Source organism: Gorilla gorilla, chromosome 12, assembly GCF_029281585.2.
Source record: "Gorilla gorilla gorilla isolate KB3781 chromosome 12, NHGRI_mGorGor1-v2.1_pri, whole genome shotgun sequence".
NCBI classification, from domain to species: Eukaryota; Metazoa; Chordata; class Mammalia; order Primates; family Hominidae; genus Gorilla; species Gorilla gorilla.
In genome coordinates, this window is record NC_073236.2 from 101,426,269 (window position 1) to 101,432,268 (window position 6,000).

At 46.3% G+C, this 6,000-nt stretch overlaps 1 long non-coding RNA gene across 1 annotated transcript in view; it reads right to left on the minus strand.

Moving 5' to 3' along the window:
• LOC129531552 (uncharacterized) overlaps positions 1-5,581 on the minus strand; it is a 17,294-nt gene extending 11,713 nt beyond the window's left edge. The window contains exons 1-2 of the long non-coding RNA XR_008676804.2: positions 5,546-5,581; positions 4,913-5,063 (exon numbers count right to left, since the gene is read on the minus strand). This is a non-coding gene — a long non-coding RNA (uncharacterized lncRNA). The remainder of the gene's footprint in view (positions 1-4,912; positions 5,064-5,545) is intronic.
• Between the last annotated feature and the right edge of the window lie 419 nt (positions 5,582-6,000).

Consider the following 6,000-nt stretch of genomic DNA (forward strand, 5'->3'; position numbering starts at 1 on the left):
GAATTGGTGGGTTCTTGGTCTTACTGACTTCCAGAATGAAGCCATGGACCCTCACGGTGAGTTATACAGTTCTTAAAGGCAGCATGTCTGGAGTTTGTTCCTTCTGATGTTCGGATGTGTTCAGAGTTTCTTCTGGTGGGTTCTGGTCTCACTGGCTCACCAGTGCAGCTGCATACCTTCGCCGGGGGTGTTATAGCTATTAAGGTGGCGCATTTAGAGTTGTTCATTCCTCCCCGTGGATTCGTGGTCTTCCTAGCTTCAGGAGTGAAGCCGCAGACTTCCACGGTGAGTGTTACAGTTCATAAAGCCAGGATTCACCCAGAATGAGCAGCAGCAAGATCTATTGCAAAAAGCAAAAGAACAAGCCTTACCACAACGCGAAAAGCAACTCCAGCGGGTTGCCACGGCTGGTTGGGGCAGCCTGCTTTTATTCCCTTATCTGGCCCCACCCACATCCTGCTGATTGGTCCATTTTACAGAGAGCCGATTGGTCTGTTTTACAGAGAGCTGATTGGTCCGTTTTGACAGGGTGCTGATTGGTGCATTTACAATCCCTGAGCTAGACACAAAAGTTCTCCAAGTCCCCATTAGGTTAGCTAGATACAGAGCACTGATTGGTGCATTTACAAACCTTGAGCTAGATACAGAGTGCTGATTGGTGTATTTACAATCCCTTAGCTAGACATAAAGGTTCTCTAAGTCCCCACTAGACTCTGGAGTCCAGCTGGCTTCACCAGGTGGATCCCACACCAGGGTTGCAGGTGGGGCTGCCTGCCAGTCCTGCACCTTGCGTCCGCCCTCCTCAGCCCTTGGGTGGTGGATGGGACCTGGCGCCATGGAGGAGGGGGTGGTGCTCGTCGGGGAGGCTCGGGCGGCGCAGGAGCCCATGGCGGCAGGGGTAGGCTCAGGCATGGCAGGCTGCAGGTCCCGAGCCCTGCCCTGCGGGGAGGCAGCTAAGGCTTGGCAAGAAATCGAGCGCGGGGGACTTAGCACACCCTCTGCAGCTGCTGGCCCAGGAGCTAAGCCCCTCACTGCTCGGGCGGGCATGGTCTGCCAAGCCCATGCCCACCGGGAACTTGCGCTGGCCTGCAAGTGCCACATGCAGCCCCAGTTCCCGCCCGCACCTCTCCCTCCACACCTCCCAGCAAGCTGAGGGAGCCGGCTCTGGCCTTGGCCAGCCCAGAAAGGGGCTTCCGCAGTGCAGCGGCGGGCTGAAGGGCTCCTCAACCGTGGCCGGAGTGGGTGCTGAAGCCGAGGAGGTGCTGAGAGTGAGCGAGGGCTGTGAGGGCTGCCAGCACGCTGTCACCTCTCACCAGCACTTTGGGAGACTGAGACAGGCGGATCACCTGAGATCAGGAGTTTGAGACCAGCCTGGCCAACATGGCCAAACCTTGTCTCTACTAAAAATACAAAAATTAGCCAGGTGCAGTGGCGGTCGCCTGTAATCCCAGCTACTCAGGAGGCTGAGGCAGGAGAATTGCCTGAACTTGGGAGACGGAGGTTGCAGTGAGCTGAGATCACGCCACTGCACTACAGCCTGGACCACAGAGCCAGACTCCGTCTCAAAAAAAAAAAAAGGCCAGGCACGGTGGCTCACACCTGTAATCCCAACACTTTGAGATGCCAAGGTGGGCAGATCACCTGAGGTCAGGAATTCGAAACCAGCCTGGCCAACATGGTGAAAACCCATCTCTACTAAAAATACAAAAATTAGCCAGGTGTGGTGGGCACCTGTAATCCTAGCTACTCAGAAGGCTGAGACAGGAGAATCGTTTGAACCCAGGAGGTGGAGGTTGCAGTGAGCTGAGATCGTGCCACTGCACTCCAGCCTGGGCAACAGAGCAAGACTCCACCTCAAAAAAAAAAAAAAAAAAAAAGATGGTTTTTAATGGTCATAATCATTACATGGGGATTAAAGAAGGAAGAAAATTGGACCTTGAGAAACATATATAGAGAGCTAATAAAACAGAGTCTATCTGAACCAGTTTTTAGAATCCATTTGGGACAGGCATATCAAAATAGGATGTGTGTGTGTCTGTGGGTAGGGGATGGTAGAAGAAATACATTCCTGAAAAGAATATTGTGGTAAGATCCTGTAAGCATGTCAGCTAGTAATTGTATACTGTCACTAATGGGAACAGGCTTGTTCTGCAAGCTGAAATCATGATCAGCAGGTAATCAGATCTAGCGCTCCGGGGCTTCCCATGACTCAGTGATTGTCGTACACTAGAAACAAGGGGATGTTTTATTCTCTACTCTTCTGCTATCAGGGTTGGCCAGCTTCCCAAGATTTGTGGGGAGAGGGAGGAGGGCTGTGAGGTTCAGGGTGTTTTTTTCTTTGGAGATGGGACTCATGTCTCTGATCTCCTGAAATCCCTCATCAATGTATTTGCTTTTCATTCTCTGAACTGGCTATAACTTTTTTTTTTTTTTTTTTTTTGGAGACAGAATCTCGCTCTGTTGCCCAGGCTGGAGTGCAGTGGCGTGATCTTGGCTCACTGCAACCTCTGCCTCCTGGGTTCAAGCAATTCTCCTGCCTCAGCCTCCCAAGTAGCTGAGATTACAGTTGTGTGTCACCACATATGGCAATTTTTTTTTTTTTGAGTTGGAGTCCCGCTCCGTTGCCCAGGCTGGAGTGCAGTGGCATGATAGAGGCTCACTGCAACCTCCACCTCCCGGGTTCAAGCAATTCTCTTGTCTCAGCCTCCTGAGTAACTGGGACTACAGGTGCCTGCCACGACACCTGGCTAATTTTTGTACTTTTAATAGAGATGGGATTTCACTGTATTGGTCAGGCTGGTGTCAAAACTCTTGACCTTAGCTGATCCACCCGCCTTGGCATCCCAAAGTGCTGGGATTACAGACGTGAACCACCGCACCCAGCCAGCTAATATTTGTGTTGTTAGTAGAGATGGGATTTTCACCATGTTGCCTAGGCTAGCCTCTAACTCCTGGCCTCAACTGATCCACCCTCCTCAGCTTCCCAAAGTGCTGGGATTGCAAGCATGAGCCACCAAGCCTGGCCAACTTGCGTTTTTGTTTTTGTTTTTTTAACTCTTACTTTAGGTTCAGGGTTACATGAGCAGGTTTGTTATATAGGTTAATTGCATGTCACTGGGGTTTGGTCTACAGATTATTTCATCATCCAGGTAATAAGCATAGTGCCAGATAGGTAGTTTTTCCCACCATCCTCTTCCCACCATCCATCCTCAAGTCGGCCTCAGTGTCTGTTGTTCCCTTCTTTGTGTCCATGTGTACTTGATGTTTAGCTCCCATTTATAAGTGAGAACACGCAGGACTTGGTTTCTGTTCCAGTGTTAGTTCACTAAGGATAATGGCCTCCGGCTTCATTCATGTTCCTGCGAAGGACATGATCTCATTCTTTTTGTGGCTGCATTTTTTGACTTTTTAATGATACCCATTGTGACTGGTGTGAGATGGTATCTCATTGTGGTTTTGATTTGCATTTCTCTAGTGATTAGTAATGTTGAGCATTTTGTGGCTTGTTGGCCACATGTATGTCTTCTTTTGAAAAGTGTCGGTTCTTGTCCTGTGCTTACTTTTTAATGGGGTTGTTTGTTTTTTGCTTGTAAATTTAAGTTCCTTATAGATTCTGGATATTAGAACTTTGTCACGGGTATAGTTTGCAAATAGTTTCTCCCATTCTGTAGGTTGTCTGTTTACTACTATGTTGATAGTTTCTTTTGCTGTGTGGAAACTTTAGTTCAATTAGGTTCCATTTATGAATTTTTGTTTTTGTTGCACTTGTTCTTGGCATTTTTGTCATGAAATCTTTGTCCAGTCCTATGTCCAGAATGGTATTTCCTAGGTTATCTTCCAAGGTTTTTATGGTTTTAGGTTTTACGTTTAAATCTTTAATTGGTCTTGAGTTGATTTTTATATATGGTGTAAGGAAGGGGTCCAGTTTCAATCTTCCACATATAGCTAGCCAGTTATCCTGGAACCTTTTATTGAATAGGGAGTCCTTTCCCCATTGCTTGTTTTTGTCAACTCTGTCAAAGATCAGATGGCTGTAGGTGTGTGGCATTATTTCTGGGCTTTCTATTCTGTTCCATTGGTCTATGTGTCTGTTTTGGTACTGCTACCGTGCTGTTTTGGTTACTGTACTGGCTATGACTCTTGAGTTAGGTCCATTAGGTAACTCCATGGGCATTTTTGATTAGGTAGCCAGGGGCCATGAGTTCAAATGCTTGAGATGGGCCAGGCAGGTAGCACAAGTGTGAAATGGAGTCTGTGGCAAGTTGGAGAATCTATTTATGATCAAAGGGGGACCCACTAGTCAGCTTCAGACAGTGGTCACTATATAAGTAGACTGGCTCCGGTGGTCAGATCTTCAGATAGTTTTTTAAACCAGAAATCTACCTTTTTTTTTTTTTTTTTGAGGCAGTGTCCTGGTTTGTTGCCTAGGCTAAAATGCAGTGGCACGATGATGGCTCACTGCAGTGTTGATATCCTGGGCTTAGCAATCCACCCACCTCAGCCTCCCAAGTAGCTAGGACTATAGCCATGTACCACTACACCCAGGTACTTTTTAATTTTTTTTGTAGAGATGGGGCACACTTTTAAAAATGTGTGTAATTTTCTGATTTTAATTGTTTGTAATTAATTTAAAAATTAAAAAAATCACTTTGTAAGCCAACTATATGAGCATCAAACAAAATGAAGCTTCAGGTTTCATTCAGTCTCCCAATCCTGTCTCCTGGCTAAATTGATTTTCTGAAGGGAAAAACCCAGCATTTATTCAAGTCACTTCAATTTATGGGGGGCTATATTATAAGGATGCATGTGACAATAAGATAAACAGGATTTTCAACCATGCAGCAAGGCATTGCTGAAACCCAGGAACTCTGTACACAACCCAGGTCAAGGGAAGAACAAGGACAGCACATACCTGATGCTTGGTGATAACTGGAAAGTCCTTTCTCACCATCCGTGGTGTAACTTAAGCTTCTCAATTGGTGGCATGTTTCAATATAAACCACATGTAACTCACATTAATTTCTCTGGGAACTGTAGAATTCTTGACTGGTTCTCGGGGGTTCCTGTTGTATAAAGGCCTTCATTACTTTAGTTATACCCAAGTCAAAGGGGCATTTACCTCGTGACAAGTGGTTTATAGGAGAAAAAGAGGAGATGGTAGGTCAGAGTGTGCTTAGAAGTCATGCCCAGTGTTCTCATCAATGCCAGACATTACGGGCTGCCCTTCCATCAGCCATTCTACCCTTCTTCCTGCTAACAATATCCCAATTTTGTTCAGATATCAGGCCACTTAATATGTTTCAGGGAAAACTGGTTCCAGCCCAAAGCAGTGTGGACCTTGATTACATCAAACTAATCATGGTGAGTCCATTTTCCTTGCCAGAAATTAGTTTAGGAGTGGACATGTATTTCACTTGTGAGTACACAAGAGACTGAGGAAAAGTCTAAGGGGGCTTCTGGGAAATTTTCCTTCTAATAAGAAGAGATTCAAGGCAGAAAGTAGACACTGTTTTGTTCCCTTGTTGTACCTTTATGGGGCACTTACAACTTTGGCAACCAGTTTGAGCTATGCAGGATAAACATGCGAACAAAAGTCAACCTATAGAGGAAGAAAAAAGCAGAAAATTGGAAAACAAAACAAAACAGGTGCCTTAATGCTGTAATTGAACAGTGAGTTAACCCAACCCTGAAACCATCCTACCTTTGAACTTACTGTGATATGAGATATTACCTTCTCCTTTTTTTTTTTTTTTCTTTTTTTGAGACAGAGTCTCGCTCTGTTGCCCAGGCTGGAGTGCAGTGGCGTGATCTCGGCTCATTGCAACCTCCGCCTCCCAGGTTCAAGTGATTCTTCTGCCTCAGCCTACTGAGTAGCTGGGACTACAGGCAGGCACCACCACGCCCGGCTAATTTTTGTACTTTTAGTAGAGATGGGGTTTCACCATATTGGCCAGGCTGGTCTTGAACTCCTGACCTAGTGATCCACCTGCCTCGGCCTCC